This window comes from Onychomys torridus, chromosome 17 (assembly GCF_903995425.1).
Source record: "Onychomys torridus chromosome 17, mOncTor1.1, whole genome shotgun sequence".
NCBI classification, from domain to species: Eukaryota; Metazoa; Chordata; class Mammalia; order Rodentia; family Cricetidae; genus Onychomys; species Onychomys torridus.
In genome coordinates, this window is record NC_050459.1 from 44,242,597 (window position 1) to 44,269,027 (window position 26,431).

The 26,431-nt window shown below is 34.2% G+C and overlaps 1 protein-coding gene and 1 pseudogene across 1 annotated transcript in view; one reads left to right on the forward strand and one right to left on the reverse strand.

Moving 5' to 3' along the window:
• The window catches only part of Tenm3 (teneurin transmembrane protein 3), a 2,620,641-nt gene that overhangs the window by 2,589,539 nt on the left and 4,671 nt on the right, over positions 1-26,431 (reverse strand). The window lies entirely within an intron of this gene.
• On the forward strand, positions 338-1,146 carry LOC118568904 (annotated as a pseudogene).

Genomic DNA, 26,431 nt, shown 5'->3' on the forward strand with positions numbered 1-26,431 from the left:
TTATATGAATCCTTTTAATGTCACATATGAGACAAATAAAATAATAAAATAACTACTCCACTCTCTTAAGTAGTTACATGAAGAATAGTAGTTTGCTACTCTAACATTCTGTAACTAACATTTTAAAACATTAAACTGTGTTTGTTTATATGTGTGTGTCTCGCAAACAACCTTAATATTAAATTAAATATTAAATATAAATCTTAATATTATTTACAAGCATCTCAAACATTGAGACATGAAGAAAACTTCACTAAATAAATTGTTTTAAAATAGCAGAGTGTGTTGCTGCTCTGGAGGACTCACACAGGATTGATAAATTACCTCTGCTGAAACCATGACCAGATGGGCTAGAGTGAATACCTCGAATAATAAGAGACCCTTGTCTGCAACATAATGGGAGGGCATGAAGAAGGGGTCTTCAGAGAGCCCAGACCACAACCTCCCAAAGCATAACCAGTGTCAAATCAGTAGGCTGTCCCTTAAAAATGATGCACCTCAAGGAAAACATAAAAAGAACAAAAAGAAAACAAGAGTACTTTAATAAAGATGTGAGTGGATTCATGGAATACCTAAAACATAACTCGCAGATGCTTCGCCATGGAGAGCTGATCACGCCAGACAGCCAGGAAGTACGGGAAGAAATCGTGGTTGCCTTAAAGAAAGACAGTCGACGGGAGGAAAGACGGTTAAAAAGACAAGCAGAGAAGAAAAATGCAATCGTGTGTTTCCACTGTGGAAGACCTGGCCACAGAGTTGCTGTTTGCGCGGCTGCACTCCAGAGTCAGGACAAGGGCACTGGAATTTGTTACCGCTGCCGGTCCACAGAGCATGAGATCACCAAGTACAAGTGGACCCCATGCTTGGTGAGTTTCCTTTTGCAAAGTGTTTTGTCTGTGGAGAGATGGGACACCTGTCCAGGTCCTGCCCTGATAATCCCAAAGGAGTCTATGCTGCTGGTGGTGGCTGCAAACTCTGTGGCTCTGTGGAACATTTTAAGAAAGATTGCCCTGAAAATCAAAATTCAGATCGAGTGGTCACAGTTGGTCGCTGGGCAAAGGGAATGAGTGCAGACTATGAAGAAGTCCTGGATTGCTCAAACCACAGAAGCCTAAAACTAGAATACCCAAAGTTGTCAATTTTTAATAAGAATGGGTCCTGTTGTTAATCACCACCTCACTGTTCCAAAGTAGGTCTTCACAGGCTAGAGCCGGGAGCCTGTGGAGTCAAGCCTGTATATTATGGACACCACTCTGACCTTGGTGGAGTCAAGTTGCCTGCATTCTGTCTATCAAGGAGTATGGAGCGTGTGTGTGTGGTGTGTGTGTGTGTGTGTGTGTGTGTGTGTGTGTGTGTGTGTGTGTGTGTGTGTGTGTGTGTGTTTGATACATATTCCGTATAGCTCAGGTTGGCTTCAAACTAGTAATCATGCCTCAGTGCCCTGGGTACTAGGGTTAAGGGTGTGTGCCTAAGAACATAATTTAACAGACAGAACTTAGACGTAACTAAGTGACTGTCATCTCTATAAATCTAAATTATTCATCAACATTGATCACCCCTAAACAAAGCACACAGCTTCAAATCTGTGAATAAGTAGAATTTTGTTATTCTTAGTGCAGAGTGTCAATTTATTATAATAGAACGTTATTTATACGTTGTCACAAAGTCTATCATTTTTAGTACCAAATAAAATCTATCAGCTATTTGTCTAGGCTGAAAAAAAAATAGCAGAGTGTGTGTTTTATACCTGGCTGAAAATGTGAAATGAGGAATGCTGATATAAAGATGCAGCATGCTTCTTGTTTTCCTTTGAAATCTAAAACACGTATCTTAACATCAAATATGTGAAAGTTTACAAATATTCATAGTTTTCACAGGTTTCAAGGGTGGTAGAATTTAACATCTATTTTCGAATTTAAAATCTAAAAAATTTAATCTGGAGATGTTAATTTTTAACAAAATTAATGTAGTTTTAGCCAGTTACCCATTTTCCTACAGTTTTGAGATTTCACACAATGATTCACTGTAAAGTAAAATTCACACAGATAAATAGGAACACTTAAAATAGTGTGATATGCTTTGTTTCAAATCTTGATGTAAATGAAATATTTTATGTTATAATCTATTTAAATATTTATTCTTTTAACTATAAATAATAAATATATCATCTCATAAAAATACATATGCTCTTTGCTATTCATGGGAGCAGGCAAGCACGTTCTATTTTCTAAATAATTTATTCGCCATTAATCAGAAAGAAATAAAGATAACCTCATAATCACTTTCTATCAAAAATAAATAGTACTTATGTATACTTTGAAATATTCTTAATCACCCACAAGCAATAAATAGCTCAGAAACCAAACGCTATAATTTTATTTATGGCAACTTCTATTATGCAGTCAGATGGTTTTGATCATAAAGGTCTTGTGTACTTTCATCTCAACAGAAAAATAAAAATAAAAAGAAATGTCCTTTGAAATCAAACAGACCTTGCAAAGGCACCGGTCTGTCCATTGTGAAAATATTACTCTTCTGTCACTCTCACCCAAGAGATTTTTGTCAGTCGCCAATGTGCTGTCACTATAGAATTACAGCCGTGGTGCAGTATCACTGCCTGCTGTGTCCTGTGGGAAACAAAGCTTTGCTGGTTGAACTTTATGATTTAGTCCCAAAGGCAGAAGAACAAAGCTTTGAAAAGCAAACTGCACACATCCTTCTTCTGAATTCTAAAGAGGCGTGATAGAATCTATTTTCAATCTTTTCGTGTATTGTACATTAAATTGAATATTAAATAAATGTATCTGCCACATAATTAGTATTAGCTGTTTCTTTGTGTTTGCTTCAACAGATTGCATTATTTCAGAAATTTCAAAAGCCATTGTTAGTTTTTAATATGCCTCATTTTGCTTTATGAAGCAATTACCTGCATAATGATCATGTGGATAACATGAATAAACCTTTCCCTTCCTTCTGTTGGTAGAAGCATGGTCCCAAGGAGCATTTCTGGTTTTGACAGTTTATTTTATTTTTTACCTATCTAAATGTGTATGTGCATCTTTGTTTCTGTATGCACAGTGTTTGGTGGAGTTTTGCAGAGGGCAAAATAAGATGTAAGATCAGCTGATGTGGGTACTGGGAACCAAATTCTGTTCCTCTGGAAGAGCTGAACTCCCTCTTAGCCACAGAGCCATCTACCCATCTTAGTTAGGGTTTCCATTGCTGTGATGAACCACTTCAACCAAAAGAAACTAGGAAAAGTTTTATTTCGGCTCACAGCTTGTAGTCCATTATCTGAGGATGTCAGAGCATGAATCTAAACGGGAGAGGAAACTAGAGAAGCTGATATAGAGAGTATGGAGAAGTATTCCTAACTTGCTTATTCTTCATGGATTACTCAGCCTGCTTTTTTTCTATTTATATGTATTACCCCAAGGATTACATGCCCAGGTGTGATACAGCCCATATTGAGCTGGATCCTTCCACATCGATCATCCATCAAGAAAATGCACCACAGGTTTGCCCACAGGCCAATCTGGTGATGGTATTCTCTCAATTGAAGTTCTGCCTTTCAAAACAACTCTTGCTGTGTCAAATTGACATAAATCTAGCCATCACGCCATCTCTCTAACCCTAAGAGCTTTTCTTAGGTCTGTGTGACACAGAAATTGTTCTCATAAAATATTTATGAAGAAAACAATTCATTTGTTTTCAGGTTTATTTATTTTATTTTATTTTATTTTTTTGGTATAATCCTAACTATTAGAGCTTAAGTTGTCAAACACATGTTAAGATACAGTTTCCCAGGTAAGTGTATTTTTGTTTTTTGTTTTTAGTTCCTATACATGTATCCCCTTTTGCATGACGGATAACACTACCTTTCCTGCTGGATTTTACTGGACACACTTGCCTTGAATCTAGAATGAATACAAAAGGTTTTATTATATAATATTTCCCCCAAGTTTAATTCAGTTTCTGGAAAATTAGTCCTCTGTTCTGACTTGTAACCTGTGAAAGCACAGCCTTTTCATAACCACTGCATACTATTTGCCAGAATAAAGAGTGAAGAATTGGATCAGAACAGCTAGTTAATGAAATGTTCAAACATGGTCTAACCAACACAATATTATTATTTTTCTATGGAGCTGTTTTTACAGTGAGGTGCCCAGTGGTCTCTTTCTGAAAGTACTGACTCTCAGAAACATGTCAGGGGGATGATAAACTAAATTATAAAATTAAAATAAATTATAATACTGAGGAGAAATCCCCTGATGATTTTTTAAATGAAAAGGGATTAAGTTCATGTATACAGTAATTATTTTTCTCTTAGTTTCAAAATAAATATGACAATTTGAGCTTTCTGAAATGATCTATTTTACATGTATTCTCCTTTAATTTATATTTCTACTTTAATGTGAGGAAATTCTCAGTGTAAGGAAACTACTATGCAAATCCCATTGAAATGCTGAGCATTCGCTTTTGTTCCTGTACTTTAGTGATTAGAGATATCAAGGACAGCAGGGTTTATTGATTATTTTATCAAGTGATGGGAGAGTTTTATTGATATTTTCTTTTGTACTTCATGGTGACTTGTCCCTAGAATATATGAGTGTTCATAAGTTACAAGATCCCCTTAATCATCTGCTAACATAGCAAAAATATGCCTAGAATGCATCATGTATGACTTATCAAAGGTCCAACAGAATGCTCCCATTTTAAAGAATCTCCAGCTTTTTATAAAGACTTTAAAATACCAGCACATCATTAATTTTCAGCCCTTTGAAAATTAAATTCAGAGTTGGTGGAGATCCCTGATAGCCTCTTAGTAATGTTTCTATTCATATCAAATAAACCGTGTGTGTGTGTGTGTGTGTGTGTGTGTGTGTGTGTGTGTGTGTATCTATGTCACTTGCATATGGAAACGGAACTCCTTAGACATGGTGCTCTGTGGTATGGTATTTACTTACCAATTCAATACGTTGAATAAAATATATTTATAGGTCCAGCAAAATTAGTCATTACAGTAAATGATTGTTGAGCAAATAAACCTGAGAGTAGTCTTAAACTATGTGAGTGTTAATGCACTACAGCAGCACAGTAGCAATGATTCACATCCAAACACAAGATTTGTACTCCATGGTGTGTGCTACAGTCTGGTAACCACCAATCATGGACAACTGTGGCTACTGACAACTTGGAACGTGACAAGTAAAAGAAACATAAAACACATATCCATATTTTGCACAGATTGAACGAAAAATAAGTGCTTTTTAAAAGGTTAGTATGGTGTTTGGGAATGTAGCAAAGAATGGAACAGAGAAAATCCAGGCATTTGTTTTCATCTCTGGCTGAAGGTTAAAATTAACTGCCTCAACTTTAAAGATATTCCTTACTTGAACCCTTTGTTTACAGATTCTAAGTTACACAGGGTGGTTGGGGATAGTTTTAAAATACCACCATGTCACTATCAAACAGAAGCTGTTGGCCCCAATTCACTAAAGGCTGGAGGAAGATTAATAAACTTTCGTGTATTCAAGATCATCGAGCACCAGATCTGCCCAGGCTGTGAGAACGAGGGTGACAAATGAACACCCTCCACTTCACAACCCAGTTGTGGAGCTCCAAGTGTTGTGGAGCTCCGAGTGTTGCATTGTTGAGTAGTACGTAGAAGATGCACAAGTCCTGCAGAGTTACAATTCTGTAACTAATTAGCAAAGTCTTCAATAAGGAGTTAGTGTAGAAAAACAGGACTATTTCAAATTTTTCCTTATACTCCATATGCCTCTCTTGTTTCTGAATATTTTGTCCTCATTAATGCTAGATACAAACTGAGAGTAGACCATTATTTATCCCCACCTGTGATCCTACCATGGAGTCATTTAAATCCCTAGACTCCTTTCACTTCCATCTATTAAGTGTCAATTTATCATCCTTTCAGTTATGGATTGATATTCTCTCCTTAGCAATTGCTTCCCAAGAAGCCAAGACTATGTGCCTACCGTTGTTTGTCCCAATTCAAGAATTCACCCACCTTCTTACTAGAAATTTTCCTTTCTTCATTTGCAACTGTGTGTAGAGGAGCCCAATAACCAGAATAAGTTGAAGTTGATGAGATGTCTCTGGCTGGTGTACCACTACATGTCTCAGCGTTTACTTCCAGAGGTGAGAGAGTGAATGAAGATCTACTGGATCCTAAATTAACACACAAGTAAGAGCTGTTCATAGATTACACTGATTTATAAGTTGAATATTTTATTTAGAAGGTGGCTTACTTAAAAAAATACCTTCTTTCAGACAATGTAATATAATTTATTTGAATCATTCTTAAATTGCTTATAATTCCAGGCAAAGCAAAATTTATAGAAGAGCTTACTTGATGTCAGTCTCTAATTAATCAAGATCTTATATGGAGATATTAACAGGTAAGCTATAATGATTTCAGTGACTGAGTATTTTGCTTAGGGACTAGTAGACATTTTAATATTTCTTGCAAGTTGCCTGACTTTGAGTCACTTCACTTGGGTCTGGAGAACTCATGATGAAATATGTTAAGGGTATAAAAAGATTAAATCCAATTTTGCCATTTACTCATCTTCTTAGAAATATAAGTAAAATGCATGGAAGATAATGCTTAACTGTACAGTATCAGAAATTTCATATTATCTTAACCCTTACTGACATATTAGTCAAGAATCAGTACACCCAAGTGTGGTGGTATTGTGTTCCCCGAAATATTATGCATACTAATAAACTTATCTGGGGTCAGACAACAGGACTGCCACAATATTAAACATAGAGTATAGGCAGTGGTAGCACAAGCCTTTAATCCTAGCATTCCAGAGGCAGAAATCCCTCTGGATCTCTGAGTTCAAGGCCACATTGGAAACAGCCAGGCCTGGTGACACTTGCCTTTAATCCCAAGAAATGAGCCTTTAATCCCAGGGAGTGACAGCAGAAAGCAGAAAGATATATAAGGAATAAAGATCAGAAATTAGAAGCTTTTGGCTGGTTAAGCTTTTAGGCTTTTGAGCAGCAGTTCAGCTGAAATCTATTCAGATGAGGACACAGAGGCTTCCAGTCTGAGGAAACAGGATCAGCTGAGGAACTGGTGAGGTGAGGTGGCTGTGGCTTGTTCTGCTACCCTGATCTTCCAGCATTCACCCCAATAACTGGCCTCAGGTTTGATTTTTACTAATAAGAACTTCTAAGATTCATGCTACAATCAATTCTTATAAAAATCCTATCAATTCTTTCTAAAAACTGGAAGCCTTTTGATTTCAAATAAAAAATTACTTTGGTAAGTAGCAAGGATTAAAAACTTGTATTATAGTATGGGTTTGACTTAATATAGTTTATTACAAGTATTTTGTTTGTTTGTAGCATATCTTTTTCAAGTAATTATATAATTCTATGTAAAAAACTTTATCTGATCCAGACAAAATAGATCTTGCTAATACAATATACTTATTATTTGAATCTACTGCTTTTAAGAAGTATGAGGGGAAAATTGGAAAACATTTTGGTGAGAGATTAATGAAAGATTAAGGTAAGTTTTGGGGAAATTTTTTTAAAAAATGGACCAGCAATGTAAGTAACCAAATAGAGCAATGAAATGCATTTTAATTTATAAAATATGAAGAGATTATAGAAGACAAAGTTTTATTTATTGATATTAAATGTTCTTTCACAATTTTTTCAAACAAATAGTTAACAAATTTCCTTGAGAATTTCTGTCAATAAAAATGATTATGGGTTTCACCATTTAGTTTGACATGGAAATAGACTTCTTTATTGTGGGAACTAGGATTAATCTCCTAGTAGCATGGTGTATTCTTTTATTAACTCTTTAGTAGAGGCCACAGGGTTTAAAATAATCCTGGAGCCTTTTATTACATGGTCGGTCAGCTGTGCCTAATGCCATCAGGCTGTTCCACTTCCTTGAAAGAAAGTATTTTAAAGCCACAAAACATTTAAAGACTGATTAACATTATCTCAAGACATAAACAATACTAAGACTCCTTCCCAAAGACTGTCTAAATATATTTCAAAAGAGCTGAGTTGGAGTATAAAAATATTTAAAAGGCTCCAAGTAGTAAAATCTGAAGAACAAAAAAGTCCAAAGAATTGTTATTATATAGAAATGGCTACTGAAAATATAGTTGATGTGTAATATATTTTCACCAGAGCACTAGTATTGATAATTGATAATATAATATCTATGTTACAGTCACCTAAAGGACAAGAACCTACCTATCTAAATATTTAAATGAGAAGCCATCAACAGGAAGGATCATACATATTTTTTTAGAGATACTTACATTGTTTCATAGAACAGTGAATTTAAGAACAATACAATAATTTTTAAACCACATAATTATATATCTATATCTAGACAAATCGATATCTGCTTAATTCTTATGTGTAAGTGGCCCATTATTATTACTGTCTTTTAGGCAACTTTTCTTGCATAGCTCTTCTGTTTGATTTCTATAAGGTTTTAAAGTCATGGGGATTAATACTTGGGCTCCATGGATGCCAGGAAAGTGCCATGTCACAGACTGTACTACCAGCTTCCTTAGTTTTCTTATTTTGAAATGAGAGCTTCCTGGGTAGTTCAAATAGATGTGAAATTACCCATAGCTCCAGTAAGCCTTCCTTCTGCCTCTGGCTTACAGGTACCTAGGATTATAGTCCTGTGTCTCCTGGCCTGGCAGGATTTATTTAAAAATGCACAAGTAATTCACTGACTTGATGGATTTCGACCAAGAGAGGAAGATATCAAAGGGAATATCACACAATAAAACACTTTAATGTTAAGACTGAACTACTAGATACGATAGACGAAGTGATTATCCACTGTGTTAAGCTTTCCATTAATGAAAAGTATTTTGGGTTAGAGGCTTCCAGGGTGCCCAAAAAAGGTTAAGGGTTTTTTGTTTGTTTGTTTGTTTGTTGCTTTTGTCTAAATAGTAGTGAGAACAAAGGACAAGGGGAACCCACCACAGTCTGTGGATCTGAAATGATCAAGCAGAAACTGCTCTATTCTGCACAAAATGAACTTGAAATGTTTAAATAAAAAGAATAAAGTTAAAAGAAATCATCTAAGCATAAATATGACATGCCATTCTGTTAAAGGTAATTATGAAGAGGAAATTACACGAATTATACACAGGACTTGGAACTATTAAAAAACAGTTTTAAATATTTCCTATCGTATCACAATTTCAAACTGCACTCTGAATTAACTACCTCACCTATGAAATTGCCTATTTGATGGTCTTACATATAAAGGTGTTAATGCCCCTACAAAAAGCTTACACTGTGTTGTGGAGATAATACAAAGTGCAGTGTGTATTTCCCTGAGAAAATAAAATGAGCTCAGGACATGTTTTTGACAGAAAACCTTAGGTTAACTGAAGTTACACTGTTTTAAGAATATACAAGGTTAACATGTTGCCTGTTCTGTGTCCTTTACTAAGTGGACCCAGTCCACCAAAACCAAAAGTTTCCTCTGTGAATGAACTCCATCTTGCCATCTGTCTCCTCTTTTCTGCCAGTATGCTTATGCTTTGGGATTTGAATTTCCCTTCAGCCTGAGACTTTTCAGATTTTGTGACCTGGAAACCAAGTGACAGGACCTTTAGAGATAGGTTTTGGTTCAGCCAGGGAAAAGGGTTGGACTAAAGGCTAAGTTTCTTTCAGGTTTGAAATTTTACTAAGAAGCTCAAGAGAATTCGATTAAATGCTGAGACTTCCTAACCATACTCTCCCTAAAATACTGACCATGGTCCTCTACCTTCTAAGCATGCAACAGCTCTCAGAGTTTTTGAATTTATGTGTTTTTGAATTTATGCCTTTTCTTATACCATTATTATATTCCAGTCTGTAAGTAATCTGGGTTTAAAAATTAAACATATGTTAGTTTACATTGTATCTTGGATATTTTCATCACAATTGTGTAATCCCTGTACTAATATCCCATCTGAAATAACAATTACATAGATTAAACTTAGGTTTAAAGGATGATCACATAGGTATATGCATCACAAACACACATGGACAGAAACTGTCATAGTTATAGAAGTGTAGTAGGAATGTAAAATGAGTAGGTTTTACATAAAGAGTTCCATTTTTAGCTGCTTCTCACCAGAGCTTACATATTAAGTCTTCTAACAATGACATCTTAATATACATTGACATGTATACAAGATACCTTCATACAAGGCTTCAAATCTGTCCCATCATTTAGTTTGCTCATTGGAGGGATAAATGTGGACCTCTTATGCTTTCTGAGAGTACTAAAGCAATTATTCCCCAGAAGTTTCCAATCTAACAAATCCTTTCAGTAACAGATCAATGGCTTCATCATATATACCTCTTGAAGAGCACTGCTACAAGGCAATATTAAAATTATTTCAGAATTACAATGATAACAGCAAAACAGCATTCAATGAAATTGGGTTATTTATCTTATATCCCTGATATGGTCATGATAAAATCATCCCCCCATTGTAAATCTTAAAGGAAAACATATCTAATTGAGGGGGGAAAGTAATATGAGGTAAAACATGTATGTATATATGTCTAAAACAGACTATGCCAGTACAATTCCCTCTGGAAAGTACCATATCTTTCTCCAGAATCACAACAGAAATCAATAGAAGTTCATAGCAAACTCTCAAGGGGAGACATAGCTTTGCAATTACAGTCTTGATATTTATCTTTCTCTTAAAAAGAAATTCAGTGCCTGGGATCATGCTCGAAATGAAAAGCAGTAAATTGATTCAAAGTGTGCTCATTGCCTTCGGTTGAATATATAATACTTTTTCGTTTGAGGCCTATGTTTCTTCTCAGTAAAGTAAAGAATTTGAATCCTATAGTAAATTCTCTATAATCTCAACCTTCTTGCCTTATTATCATCTTCCAGAAAGAAAGCCGAAATTATTTTATGAAAGGTGCTGACAGCAGAGTTTCCTTTTCTGTGTGATATTTCCATTGGTCCATCCCACAGCCTGGCTTCTCATCTTTTATTTATGTCACACACTAATAAAAGTACATAAGTTATGAGTGAGGCACCTCTATCTTTTTTTTTCTTCAAGAGGGAAATTCCATTAGACATTTGGCATTTGTGAGGCAATAAACAGATATTTTATTTATTTGTTTATTTTAGTGTAAATGTATATGATATATATTATATATGTATATGGTGTGTGTGTGTGTATGAGGGCACACAAATCCGGCACTTATATATCTGTGTGAAAGCCACAGCATAACCTCAGCAGTTAATCACTCTCACCTTCTACTTTGAGGCAGAACTTTTCTTGTTTGCTGCCAGCTCTGCACCCCAGTCTGGCTGAAACCCAAGCTTGCATCCGTATTTCATCACTTGCACAAGTTCTGAGATTATAGACCTGCACCAGGCTTATTGGCTTCCATATCAGTTTCAGGAACCAGAATTCGGATCATCAGTCTTGAACAACTATTTTTATCTGCTCACCACTATCCTAACCTGAATAAATATATTTTAGAGATCATAGTATTTCTCTAAATCTATTGCATGGGCTTTTCTGGGAATTATGGAGTATGCTTATTGAAAAGACTGGTTTTATTTTTGTCTCTACTTACAAGCCCTTGGATCAGAATCTTTGAACATAGAGATAGAAATACCCATTAAAAATGCATTGGTAGATCTACTACCCACTGATTTCAAGGGGAAAAAAGAGTGAAAGAAAAAAGACAGCAGACACAATTGATACATCATGGGTAGAACACTATGAGCACTAATCAGGGGACAAGTTTAGAATGTCTCACCACAGAACCAACATCCTTCAGACACAGTCCCTTCTCATTTCTTCCACCTTCCTCAGGATTCAGCTCAGTATAAACTGACAATGCTCAACTCTGGGTGATTCTTCTTTCAGATTCATATGCTTGCACAACTGTTGTCTGTTTCCTTTCCAGGACTAAATCCTGATTAATGTGAACTCAAATGGCAGCCACTACCACCCCACCCCATCCCCAAATATACCAAAAACTTGCCCCACATGTACCCCACAATCAGGTAACCTGCATTTTCATATGGCTTTGTTTGAATGAACTCAATTCATACATCATACAATTTACCCACCTACAGTGACTTGGAATATAATGGCAGAGATGTTCATTGGCCCAGAAAGAAATTTTATATATTGGCACTCCTCTGGGGTTCTGTCACCTACCTGCAATCTCAAGCACTAGACGGTCGCTAATGGACTTCCTCCTATGCCTTTCCAGGACAAGGTGTAAATGCCTTTGGTACAAGGTTCACCAAAGCACTAGTGGCTACACTTAATCTATTCGTATTCCTGCATCTTAAGGAGACTCACTGTGTTTCCAGTTTCTGGCACTATGCCCGGTGTTGAAGAACAATCAATAAATATTGGACTAATTAATAAATATCCTTTTTGGCTCCTTTTCACACTAAGAAGGGCCAAGCTTGTATATGTTGTCATCAATAAATGAAAAAGGCTCTACACAACAAAGTAGGGGGATTAAGAGGGAATGGATGGAGTTTGAAAAAAATCAAGAAGCCGTAATTAAATACCTTCCACAGGAACACCAACCTGTCACTAAGGCATCAGTGTTGAGACAGCAGCAATTCATGAAATTTCCCCTATGATTTACAATAACTGCTACTTCTGGCCCTCTGAAAAACCACACTTCTCTGGTTTATGTGTGTCCCCTCTTCCTCACTACCACTCATTACCACTAAGATGGATAATTTCAATTGTTAACTTGACATTGAATTACCCCAGGGATAGAGTCTCAAGGTGGGACTCTCTAGATCAGATTGGCCTATGAGTATGTATGTTAAGGAACTGTCAACATTTCTAATTGATGTAGGAAGATCCAGCTTAGAAATAGTTGACATCATCCTCAGGTATAGGGACTTGGACTGTATATAAATGAAAAAAGAAAGCTAGCTGAGTACCAGGCATGCATGCTCTTGGTTTCTCTCTGCTTTTGGCTGTGGATGTGATGGGACCCCATCTCAAGCTGTTATCACTGTTGTTACCCTAAAGTGATAAAGTAGGTAGGACCTGGGATGTTAAAGTAAAATAGAGCATTTCTCCCCTTAGTTGCTTGTTGTTAGAGTACTTTGTCCAACCACAGACTTGATACCAGGACACCAATGTTCCAGATTTCCTGGGGTAACACCTGGCTCATGTTACTCTTCATCGTAGGAATCTTGAGTTGAAAATAAATATTCAGTTCCATTAAAGTTCCCATAATTTCTGTTTCGTAAGATGAACTTCACAGTAATGTGATTTTGAGCACATTATTGAATAGAATTGCTTAGAATTTTAGGCAAAGTTTTGGCCTTTTTAATAGAGGAAAGATGTATTCATGAACAGTGTTTACAAAGAAACATGTAAAAGTAAACAATTTACCCATCCAAAATACCACACAAGGTATGTAGATTAATGCTTTTTTACTTTGCAACATATCATGTCAAGCTTTCATTCCACTAAATAAAAATCTAAAGCATCCATTAAATGCTGCACATTCTATTGCTGGCTAGGACATGATTCTTTTGAAATATTATTTATCCATAGGCATTAAAGTTATTTCATTTCATGTCTTGGCTATTATTAGCAATATGAAAATGTTTAGATATGTATGTATATATATATATGTATATATATATTTGTTTCTCAGCAATTAGTTGCAATTTCATTAAAATATATTGTATAAGGAAAAATTTAAAAAGGAAAAATTATAAGAAGTTTCATATATATGTGTGTGTGTGTGTGTGTGTGTGTGTGTGTTCATAAATGTATTTTGGTATTTAGCAATGGGCCTAACGCAAAGAATATTCTTCAGAGAGTGATGTGTCTAACAGTAAAATAAGTGTTTTGTCATTGTGTATTACAAGTGATCACTGAAAAACAAGTAAACATATTCTAGGACTTTGTCATCCTTGGCTCATCTCCATCTCTGACCTGAATCCTTCCCAAATCCATAAGACATTGTTTCTCTTTTTTAACTTTCTTTTTATTTATTCTTGGTGTCTTTCACATCATACATCTCGTGCATCTCGAGCCTGTTTGTTTCCTTGTCCCTGCATATCCACCCTATGTCATTGAGGCTGTGGAATTCTGAGCAAAGAATTTGCAGAGATCTAATTTTTAAATACATAAAAGTAGAACTATCATATTTAATTGTACTCATTCAGTGATACTTTTTTGAAAGTGTAAATTTTGACTTTTCTATTAAAATTTAATTTCTTCTTCAAATACTAATGTTGGACAAATATACGGTGCTAGCAATATATAGGACTTTGTATTTCAGTTTTTAAATCTTACATCTGTTCCTCTATAAGGAGCTCCATCTTAGTTTGTTTTAGTTTATTATTATTATTATTATTATTATTATTATTATTGTTGTTGTATTTTTTAATTTTATAATTTAACTTAATTTTACGTATCAGCCACAGATTCCCCTGTCCTCCCTCTTCCCTCTCCCCACCCTCTCCCCAGCCCACCCCCATTCCCATTTCCTCCAGGGCAAGGACTACCCTGGGAATTCAGCTCAACCTGGTAGATTCAGTACAGGCAGGTCCTGAGCAAAGTGTCCCTGCATAGGCCCCAGGTTCCAAACAGCCAGCTAATGCACTAAGAACAGGTCCCAGTCCCATTACCTGGGTGCTTCCCAAACAGTTCAAGATACTCAATTGGCTCACTTATCCAGAGGGGCCTGATCCAGTTGGGGTCGTTTTACTTTTTACATTGATATTAAATCTTTGTTACCATATGCAAATATTGCATATATATATATATATATATATAATTTCTTTATCATCATATTTCAGAAAGTAAGCCATGAAAGTACATCTTTATAATTACAGAGGCACAACTTCGCTTTAATGCTGCCAAACAGGTCTTAATTTGTTTCACATATTTTCTTCACAGACACTTGAAAATTAAAAATGTCAGTAGGATGGTATATGTGATTTATTGAATGGATAGATTAATATTATAGAATTATTGTCTGTAGTGTTTTCCCTATTTTTATATACCAACAGAAATATTGATTTTAATAATTGTAGGAAAAACAAATCACATTATCATTTCTAGCTCTTTGTATTTTCATACATTTCTTGGTAAGATAATTGTTCTTTATTTACTGAGTTCAAAGACTATTTCTGGGTTATATTCACATTTTCATATTTCTTTTAATTAATTAATCATCACATACATATATAAATATCTATGTTCTTAGTATTATACATGTTCCTATAATAATATCATATAAAACTATTCATTTTATTGATATATATTTCTATATATGTATATACATATATATACATATATACAGAATTTTATATATATATATATATATAATTTGTGAGGATTTTTCTTTTTTAGTTTTAGCTTGGTTTATTATTTAATTTTGTTTTCTGAGATGGAGTTTCACTGTCAGACTTGGTTGTTTGGAACTCACCTAGTAGACCATGCTGGCCTCAAACTCACAGAGTTCTATCCGCCTCTTCTTCTTGAGTGCTGGGCTTAAAAGGTGTACCACCACACCAGGCTTTCTGGTTATATTTTAAAACTATTCAATAGTATAATTCATTCACTATACTCTTAACAATTAAATGTTTAAAATCTGATGTTACATAATTTTACATTTTTGTGTACAAATACAAAATTTGTATAACACATATGTGAGTGGTATGTTTTGTGTATATTTGTAGGACTTGTGTATGTGTGTATGTGTATGTGTGTGTGTGTGTGTGTGTGTGTGTGTGTGTGTGTGTGAGTGTGTGAGGTGAGAGAGGCAGACAGACAGAAAGATAGAGAGACAGAAAGAACTGAAATATGTGGAGAGAGAGGTTGGCATCATTTTCTTCTTTAATCACTTTCCAGCTTAGTTTTTGAAGCAAGTTTTCTCACTGAATGTCTAGCTTGCTGATTCTGCTAGATTGCCTGGCCAGCAATCCCCAGGGATCCTCTTGTCTCTCCAGCACTGAGTTTACATGTGCACACTACTGGAAACAGCTTTTATATAAAGAGTACTGGGGTAATACTCAGGTCCACATGCTTGTGTGACAAGCACTTTAGTAACTGAACTGTATTTACAGTCCTGGTGTTTTCTAAGTAGTTTACAATTGTGTTTTACTTTCTTCACTTGCTTTTAGCTCTGTCTAAATGTGTTTATGTTATTTGTAATCCACATAATAGGCTGTTATTAATGTTTCATATTTCAATGACTGTTATTAGTGTTGATTTTCTTTCTGCATGTAGATATAGCACATTATATATAGGATTATTTTCATGAAACTCGTGTTGGTTAGCTTGTACAGTACAAACTTTAACTCTTGTGTACTGAATGATATAATATTGATTCTATCATAAATTCATCCTTATCACATCTTAATCACAATGAATTAATTTATCATGAACAAGATATAGTATGATAAACACAAATACTCTTGATTTAACTTTTTCCTTATTCTTTCCGTAATTGTGTACTATTTTAATTCTATCATCTTCATATGTTAAGATGATAATGTAGCAAATGAATAACTTTTAGGATTTAATGAAAAAAAATTTGGACTGTGATAAAACACCCTTAACTTCCGAAGACTTTTAGAACAAAACACATTCATTTAAAATTTTACACATTTGGGATATGTTTTGAGTGTATAAATTTCACAATAAAATTGAAATCTGCATATCATAGGGGTAATAAAATACTATAAAAGATTGGATTCTTATATGTTATTCTTCCAAAAATTAAAGAATTATAAGAATTTATTCATATTTAATTTTCATATTAGTTTCTAATATTGTTTTGCAAAAAATATACCTACCTATCTTGCTAATGAGAGAATATATAAACTTACTACATTCAACACATATCATAAATTCATATATAAAAATTTGAGTAACTCTACCTATTATGTCTGCCTCCCTTGTAGAGTGAAGAATGAGAAATGAAAGAAACTATAACAAACATAAATAAGAACTTCCTGTGCAAAAAAAAAAGATGCCCAGTCACGTGGTCCTACCGAACTGGTTAACATGAAATGTGTACCCTGTGCCTATCATGTGCTTGTGGCCATCCTCTGAAGAGTGGCAGGAGAGAACCATTGTATTCATAATGGAAAGTTTTTCATACAGCACGGCCAGGAAATAGTTTTCTTTTCAAGAATTACAATACATTTTTTTTGAAATGATAAATTGAGCTCTAAGAAAACAAACAACATCTTCAAGTTTATAATATTGGTAACTGCTGAAGAAAGATTCAACCCAGTTGTACTTTAGTTTTTAGCCTCTGCTTTCTCTATTTGATACTTGTAAAAATTGGAAGAGAGAGCCCCTTCAAGCCTCAAAAATTCCCAATGGAATTGGCATTAGTTCAACTTGACCCTCAGAAAAGTATTATTGTCCTTGGTAGAGGACTTGTTATATGTCATAGACTTGAATTGTGTTTGTGATTCCATCTATCCCTAAGTTGTTTAATAGGTTTCATTTCCTGACTCAGTTTTCTCTAATACCTCAGATGTCTGATACAGAGGTGCAACCCTCTCAGTCAGTGTATTCCTCTTTTGTGTCAGTTACTGAGGCTATTCCATCTCGGGAGGTGATCCGGTCTCAATGGTGTTTTCAAAATGAATGTTTTGTGTTCCACCAAGGTCAAGCTTCTCGACTGTTGAGGACTTCATAGTGCCTCCAATTTGTCCTTGAATCCTGACCTCCTATACCTAGGAATGTGACTTAACGATTTTGCACATGCAAATAAGCTAAGGATGTGGAGATGAGCTCATCTTGGATTTAGGATGAACAATATATCCTCTGACCTGTGATTCAATAAATGTAAAGGGAGAGAGGTTTAACACAAGCTTGCAAAGTAAAGGAAATACAGAAGTGAAGAGCAAATGATGATGAAAGCGGAGACTTAAAGCCGCATGGATTCAAGGCATAGAACATGAATTCCAGGTAGGAGAGCACCATGAAAATGTCCGTCTTAGAATTTCCAGAAAGAACCTATCTGCCAATAGCCTATGTTGAATTTCTGGCTTTCTGTGCTGCGAGCAAACACATCCCTGATCTTTTAAGGATTCCGGTTTATGCAATTCTTTAAGGTTGCACTAAGAAGCTAATAAAGCCACCATTTCTCTCTCTCTCTCTCTCTCTCTCTCTCTCTCTCTCTCTCTCTCTCTCTGTGTGTGTGTGTGTGTGTGTGTGTGTGTGTGAGCGCACGCGCGTGCGTGTGCACTTTGATCTCCTTCAAAGCAGTCACCATTCCCTCCACATCTCCCAAAGATGTAATAAAGAATTTCTTGTGATTAACTAACTTCTCAATTAACTGAAACAAGGAAGTGGAGTCTGAACACCTGAAGAAAAATGTCAAAATTATATAAATGTTAGGTGCCAGGAAAATACCTTCATCTTTTACAATTAAGTAGACCGGAGGGGTCTACAGCAAGGCTGCTTTGCTTCACTCTTGATAGGCTTTGAAGCCATAGAAAACAAAGGAGCTGGAATGACCACTTGTGAGACAATGGCCTGCTAATCAAACACAGCGGGAGAGAAAGAAAAGCCTAATGGGACCGAGGAGTACAAGGATGTCTTGCTTAATATGAAACACACAATGCTATCCAAATAAAGTTGAGTTTAAATTTAAATAAATATTTATATTTTCTTTGTATCAATGAAACAAGTTATTTTGAATGACCGTTCTTTGTGTTCATACGGCATCTGCAGGAACTATTTTTTAAACATTCTCTATATTACAAAGTTCTAACATCCTTTGCAATCCATATAAACACCGTATAGAAACCTCTCTCCGATACCAACATTGTATTTAATTTGTACATGAAGTCCTAATTCTGTAAGGATATCTCATGCTGAAAAACCTATGACTATTTGTATGATTGTGATCACATCAGGACTTACTAAAAGTAGTAACATGGATGATCACCATAAGGACAGGTTACTGTGGGTGAAATGCCAAGAGTGAAGTTAAGTCTCAGTTAAGGGCACTGTGACTGGTGGCCTTATCACTGAAGGTTACATTGAAGGTGATCAAAAGGACAAGTGGGAGCCTGTGAACAGTCCTTAAGCAGAGTTCAGCCAGGTGTGAACTTCCAGGAAATGAAGGTAAGAAGTTGAAGTTTAAAAAGGAAATGCGATTTTGGAAGATCAAGTTTGTTCATCTCTGTTGGATAAGAACACAGAATGAGAAAATATTCTGAATGCTTTTATGGCCTGAACATTTAATTTTACCAAGTAGCAACTAATACTAATTTGTGTTATTTTCTTTAAGTATAGTAAAGTATAAGAGACAGTAGATGCAAAGAACAATCCTATTTTTAAGACAAAAACTAAGTTAAAAGGATAGCGAACATAAAGATTAAGGATTTAAGGCGAAAGTGCCTAGGATCCTGAAAAGTCCTGGTCCACTCTTTCCTGATCCTTCTACTGTGTGCACTGGGAACTTTACAGGACTTGCTGACTCTATAAAAGAACAGCAGGCAGTCAGCATCCTCACAATGTGGTTATAATAGGGAATGGAACGTTGAAAGTTTTGTCTTGAATTTTCTTGTCTACTTCGGGGTTCTCTACAACCAATGTAAACATGACTGTTTAAAAAAAAAGAAAGAAATGAAGCGAAGCCTTCTGGGGAGACAAAGAATTCACTTATGGACTGAGAAGAAGAGAAGCAAGCTCTGCAGGAGAAGAAAGAAAAAAATGATTTTGAGAGTCTCTCCATAGATAACAAGGCTCCGTGAACATAGAAGTAGTCAGAACGGAGTCAGCAGAAAAGGCCAACCTAACCTGTAAGTTCATTTCACCTGTAGAGAAACATCAAGGTAGAAAGAAAATACATTGTAGGAGAAGGAGTATATTTTAGGATTCAGCCATGAGGAGCAGTTCCAGTAGGCAGAGCCCGCATAGAAGCTGGGCATAGTGGCACACTGACACACAGTGCTGGCGGAGCATCGATAGGTAGAGACCCAGGAGGTCCTGGGTACTCTGATTAGGCAAAACAGTGACTCTAGGTTCACGAAAAGATACTGTGTCAAAAAAAGAGTCAGAGTGAAAATAGATACTTGCATAGTCCCATGCACATACACACATAGGGTATAATACATGTGTGCACAGACACACATAACGCTAATGCAAATACTAATAAAAATGATAGATTGTTGTTTCATATTCAATTGTATTTAAATTGCAAGCACTATACATTTAGAAGCAATGATAAATTTTGATAAAAATCTCCATTTATTCATGAATGAACTGAATATTTGTACAAACATGGAAACATATATATGTATATGTATATGTATATATATATATATATATATACATATATATATATAAATTCTTTTCACAGTAAAAGATGGCATACAATAGTGAAATAGTGATATTCATTACAAAATATATGACTATGAAATTGCACAACAAAGTCAGAAGGATTGATACTTTGCATGGTAGTTTGAGTTCAAATAAATGGCTTCAGTACAAACAAATGGCTCTATCATTAAGTATTATGAAAATACAGGTTTGTGGTAGGTGTCACATGTCATCATATAATATTAAATATTGTATACTATTATATAGTACTTTTTTAATCCCAGAGCAGAAGAATCAAGAATAAAAAAAAAAAATTGTGGGATAGCAATGTTTTGTAAGCATTGTGAAATATCACTTGTTTTATATATGAGGAAATTAGAAATAAGAAAATGTAAATAACTTATAAAAGATAACATAAGCTTTGAGTAAAAGTCAGATCTCACATTATAACAGCATTTGGTATTAGCATTTGCCTGTTTTTTCTTCAGGCAACAACTAGTTTAAGAGCTAATCACAATAGTATGAGGATTCTATTTTTATTAAGAATTATTTTTTAAAAGATTTCATTATTAACCAGGTGAGAAATAACATATGATTGCAAATACCCTCTCCTGTAGTGTTTTTGCTTTTTAGAATTTATCCTAAAGACATGTTTGGATATCAAAAACACCATGAACAAAAATTAAAATGCATTTAGTTTCTTTGCTAACACCAGCAGGTTACTTCAGAGATCTATAGTGGAGAGATTTTAAAAATATGGGCCACTAAATCCGTACAGTGACCAAACACGCAGCCATGAAAATGATGATGTGAGTAATACATTTAATAACAGGAGATTTGATTTTGATTTTTACATGTTTTTCAGAAGGTCATGTTAAATGTAGAGTTATAAAAAACAGATATCTCTCTCATTCATCTTATTGTACATGTCTGTGCTTTATATCATATTTTTCTTCTGATTTTATGTATTATTATTCTTAAGAACTATTTCAGAAACCAGTGAGTAGGCACCTCACTGCTGATCTTCACAATGATAATTGATCCTTAGATCCCACAGATTAGAAGGAAATAAATATGTCCCTATTTTTCTCTCTGATATCCACAAGTAGTGTCTAGACAAAGGCATCCACCTCCCAAACACCTTACAAACATAAACCAATTAGGTTCAAAATACTCAAAATGAACTATTTCAAGCTTCAAAACTGGGAATTTAGACACCGTGATTTTATCATATCTGTAATGAAAGAGTGAATAGTGATTTTACTGAATAAATTTGTCCTAAATGCAGGAAAGAGATGAAAACAGTCCTTTGAAGAGTGAATATAGAGAATCAAAATATACTCAGTGTGTACATGTACTGGACTTTAAGGGATGGCATAGGCTAAAATTTACTATTTTGTTCAATGATTATGTATTATGTTAGTTTGTACTTACCTGTTCACTTACTGACTAATGTATGTGTGAGTGTGGGTGTGTGAATGGCCTAGGAAGCATGTGAAGGTCAGAATACAACATTTGAGAGTAAGATTTTCTTCTCAACCACTTGTGTTCAGTCAAAAAACTCAGTTCATCAGGTGTGGGATCAAGTATCTCTATGTAGTACTCCACTGCCCTAGCTCCTGTGAATATGTGTTTCTATGTATATTTGGGTTCTATGAAGACCAATGGTTAAGAATTCTAATAAATATCACAAATATTTTTGAAGCATATTCATCTTTATTTTTACTTTTCTTTCAGTTGTTCCTTCAGTAAATGTTCTTCTATTTATATTGTTTCTTGATTTTTGTTCTTTGGTTGTACAAAGTGTGTGTGTGTGTGTGTGTCTGTGTGTGTGTGTCTGTGTGTGTGTGTCTGTGGGTGTGTGTGTATGTGTGTAGTTTGCACAAATGCACTCTTCTCAGTGAGGCCACCAAAGCCAGGGATGATACCGTCAGATGTCTATCCTTTTCTGCTTTATGGCTGTGACACAGGATCTCTCATTTAACTTGGAGCTAGCTGTTTCATCCCCAGGTGACTAGTAAAAAATACCCAAAATCTCTTTCTAGGCACACGTGGGGCTACAGGGACACATAGCCACAAACAGCTTTTTTGTTTTCATGGATTCCATCCAGGTCTCTCACCTTTTGCTTGCGTGTCGAATGGTCTTCCACAATAAGCAGTTTTCCCAGCCCTTAGTGCTAGTCTAGTAATAAAGGGTATTCATGAGCAATGTCTCGAACCTTTAATCTCCACACTTCAGAGATTAAGGAAGAAACACTACTTCCAGTTTCAGGCCAGTACAGTTGGCAGAGAGACTCTGTGTCAATATCCTTAAATAGATAGGTAGATAGATAGATAGATAGATAGATAGATAGATAGATAGATAGATAGATAGACAGATAGATTATACATAGCTGAATGTAACTTCACTGAAAACTTTTTCATTGTAGGTTTTGGAAGTATTATTTTTTTTATTTCCTTTAGGTTGCATGGGACCTTTCTTCAGTTGTTGCTGATCGACACACTTAAAATTGTACTATTATAGTAACTTTGATCCTATGGGCTTGGTTTACAATATGTATCCTTGCAACGATAATTAGATCTAGGAATGATGGCTTCTCTTAGCAGCAACATGCACATAGAAATAAAATGGATTACATAATATATCAGTGTATGAATTTGAAATAAAATTTTAACAATCCAGAACCTGGATTTTGCTGGAAAACTCAAATAACAATTTTTCTTGAAGTCGGTTTGTAAGAATAAGCATATTGCTTTCAGCATACCTTGTGAGTATGTCTTATTTTTTAGTATGCTCTGCTAATGCTATCAACCGCTTACAACATCAAGATTAGAATTCTAGCACTCTGTTTTCTTTCCTGGAGGGTACTAATCTTAGGAGTGTTACCAAACTTTTCTTTTGGATTCTCCTTTTGTTTGTGTGTATCTTATGTACATTTGAAACATTCAACCCTTAACCATTGTTAACACTGTCAGTGTGAGTTTGCTGTTTCTTTGGGAGTCTATTTTGTTCTTTTTGGTACAGATTTCTTATGTCTAGCTGTGTCTCCTAATAAAAAGCCTTCTGATCCATTATCTCTTGACCTTTTTCTGCTTTTTACATCTTGAGAATTTTGAGAGTCTTCCCATTATTTTTCACTAAAAGCACATTATGTACTGAAAGATTTTATACTTTATTCATATCTTTAAAAATGTTTTCTGACAGGTCTCAGTAAAATATTTACAAATATTACTGTCAATATGTAATTAACTAGGAGATGTGAAAAAACTTGAAATAGATTTTGTTTTCCAGTTTAGTACTACAGTATCAATCACAAAGTAACTCCAAATAAAACTAAATAAAATGAGATGACCCTTATCTATTTAAAAAAAAATTCAAACACATAACAACAGACTTCATGTAAATTCTTCATAAGAAACATTGTCAAAGCATTTAGATTGCAATTTTATATACAATTTATACTAAATATGATTGAAGGCACTAAATTTTATATTTTTCTCAAGAACAGGATCAGTATTTTGTCTTAATACAGTTTTGTACATTAAAATTATTATTGAAATGTATAAAAGCATTTCAAATTTTAAAACAGTAAAAAAAACCTGCAAACTATCATTTTTTATAAATGTTAGCTGAAGTGCATATTTAGAAATAAACTTATAAATAATTATCTATTACTAGTTGGACAGTAATTGAAAAAATAAAATTGAAAAATATTAAAATACAAGCTTATTATTGAAATTATGTTTGCCTCCATTTTATTCTACTTTTCTTTACAAATCTATGTTGACATTGCTTGAGATTGCATTACTCATATTCATATTCTTGAACGCTACTGTTTTTAGGTATGGAAGACAATAATTTAATTTTGTTTTCTTCTTCTTTACAATTAATTTTGGTTGACTGTATTAAAGGATGAAATAGAGGAAACATCAACTTTGATTTAAATAGTATTAACAGATTTCTTGCATGCAGAGTTTAAAACCTATCACTGACACATGTTTATATAAAGTTAATGAACTTTCAAATTTAATGTTGGAGTTGGCAATGAGTAGCAAATTTGGATGGAAATGATGATCATGTTCTTGAGAGAAAAAAAAGTTAAAAGTACTGTTGAGTGTGAAAGCATCTCAAACAATTGTTAGTGTTAATTGCATATGTAAGGATTTTATTCAAATAATTTTAGAAAATATACTTTAAGAACGGGGATTCAACCATAAATAGAATGAAGTTGATAATAATAAATAGTATATTATTCCACTTGAATTTATTAAGTTAACCATTGCATTTCAAAAAATATATTGTAAGAAGCACAATAAATAACTTCCTAAGCATAAACAGCCATAAAATGAAGTTGGTAAAGATAAACAGTATAGAATTTTACTTGAACTTATCAAGTTAAACAACTACATTTCAAAAAATGTATTATTAGAGGATTAGTTAGGTCTTATACAATCTAAATGACATATGCAGAATAAAAGTTTATATTTTGAAAGCCATTGTGTGTGAAAAACAACAAACAAGGGATGATAGTTCAGTTTATTCAATATTACCTCAAATGAATCTATTATTAAAAGAATTACTAAGTATCACATAAAACTAAAATAACTAAAGCTCTAAATATAATAAATGAAATCAGAAGACCAATATTCTGTATGTGTTACTGGTTTAAATTTTCTTTGAATATTTGATCCTAAATTTAAAAAAAGCAATGTATTGATTTTAATTATTCTATGATAAGAAGAAATCAAGATAAGAGAGATTCCTTTTATTTTAAGGGCACTGGATTTGACATTTACAGTTTAAGTAACTATTATTGAGCTTCTGGTTGTTTTTAACTTAGTGTGAAATAGTTCATAAATAGACTTATTTAGGGCAGGTAAACCGGTTAGCATGAGTGCTTACCACATCATTTCTGTTTAACCTTCTGATCCCTGTTCAACAAGTCATACTTACACTGAGACTATTTTATTCTACTAAAAGCATGTGAAAAGTAATAAAGATAATTAAACACATATACATGAATCACATTTATCATTTATAGTTTTCAAATTTGCTGAAAACTTTTTATTGTATATAATCACAGACCTAAAAACCATCATCCAAATAGAATTAACTTCTAAAATTTACATCAACAAGTTTTACTTAGACTTAATAAAAATTTGTTATTCACTTCTTGATGATTTCATCATATAACTGCTAATATGTATCTTTTAAATGTGTAATAAGATCCAATTTTCTTTAGTGAGCACATCTTGAACAATGGATTGAGCTATTCAGAAATATTGAAACAATGCATTTATTAATGAATATTTATGACCATAATTAAGTGATTATTTTTCCAGATTTTTATAAACACTATAAAAATATTCAGAATATTGTGGCCATGAAGCAGAGAGAACACATGCAGGACGTGAAGGGTCCTACCTTCCTTTCCTCATTCTTACATAATCAGGATTGCCAGATGATATTTTCTGATTTAACATGTTAGTGGTCCTGACTATTTGGGGGCTCTATGAAATCAAAACAATTATTTTAAATATATCTTATTTTCCACAGCAATATCCTAAGTCTATTATCTGTAATATGATCATATTGATCAGTAATTACTGTGAAAGCCCAGTTCAAGACCCAGCAGGCAAGAGAGCTAACCATGATTACAGCATGATTCAAATCTGTGACAAAATCACTTAGCAAAGTAGCAAGAGTTTGTGGAAGCAAGTCAGCCTGAACTTTTCAAGCACCATCATTTAGTCTTTCAATGTCACAAAAGGCTTCTTTACTTTAGATGCAAAGTCCCGAGACCCAGTTACACTATCCACAACTTTTAAAATATTCATACGTATTAATAGAAAATAATGTTGATGATTTGAGGCTTTCTTGGAGCAATCAAAACCATTAAAAAATATAAATATCTAAGTACTAGTTAGGCGACTTCTTCTTTTAATATCATATTATTTTTAATATTATCTTCTCTCTTGTGTTTTTTCTTCTAATTATGCCTCTCCACACTTTTGGAATTAACTTCCTGGAAAGAACGTCTATAAAACAACAGTTATTATAACAGTTCAGAACTGGAATTATG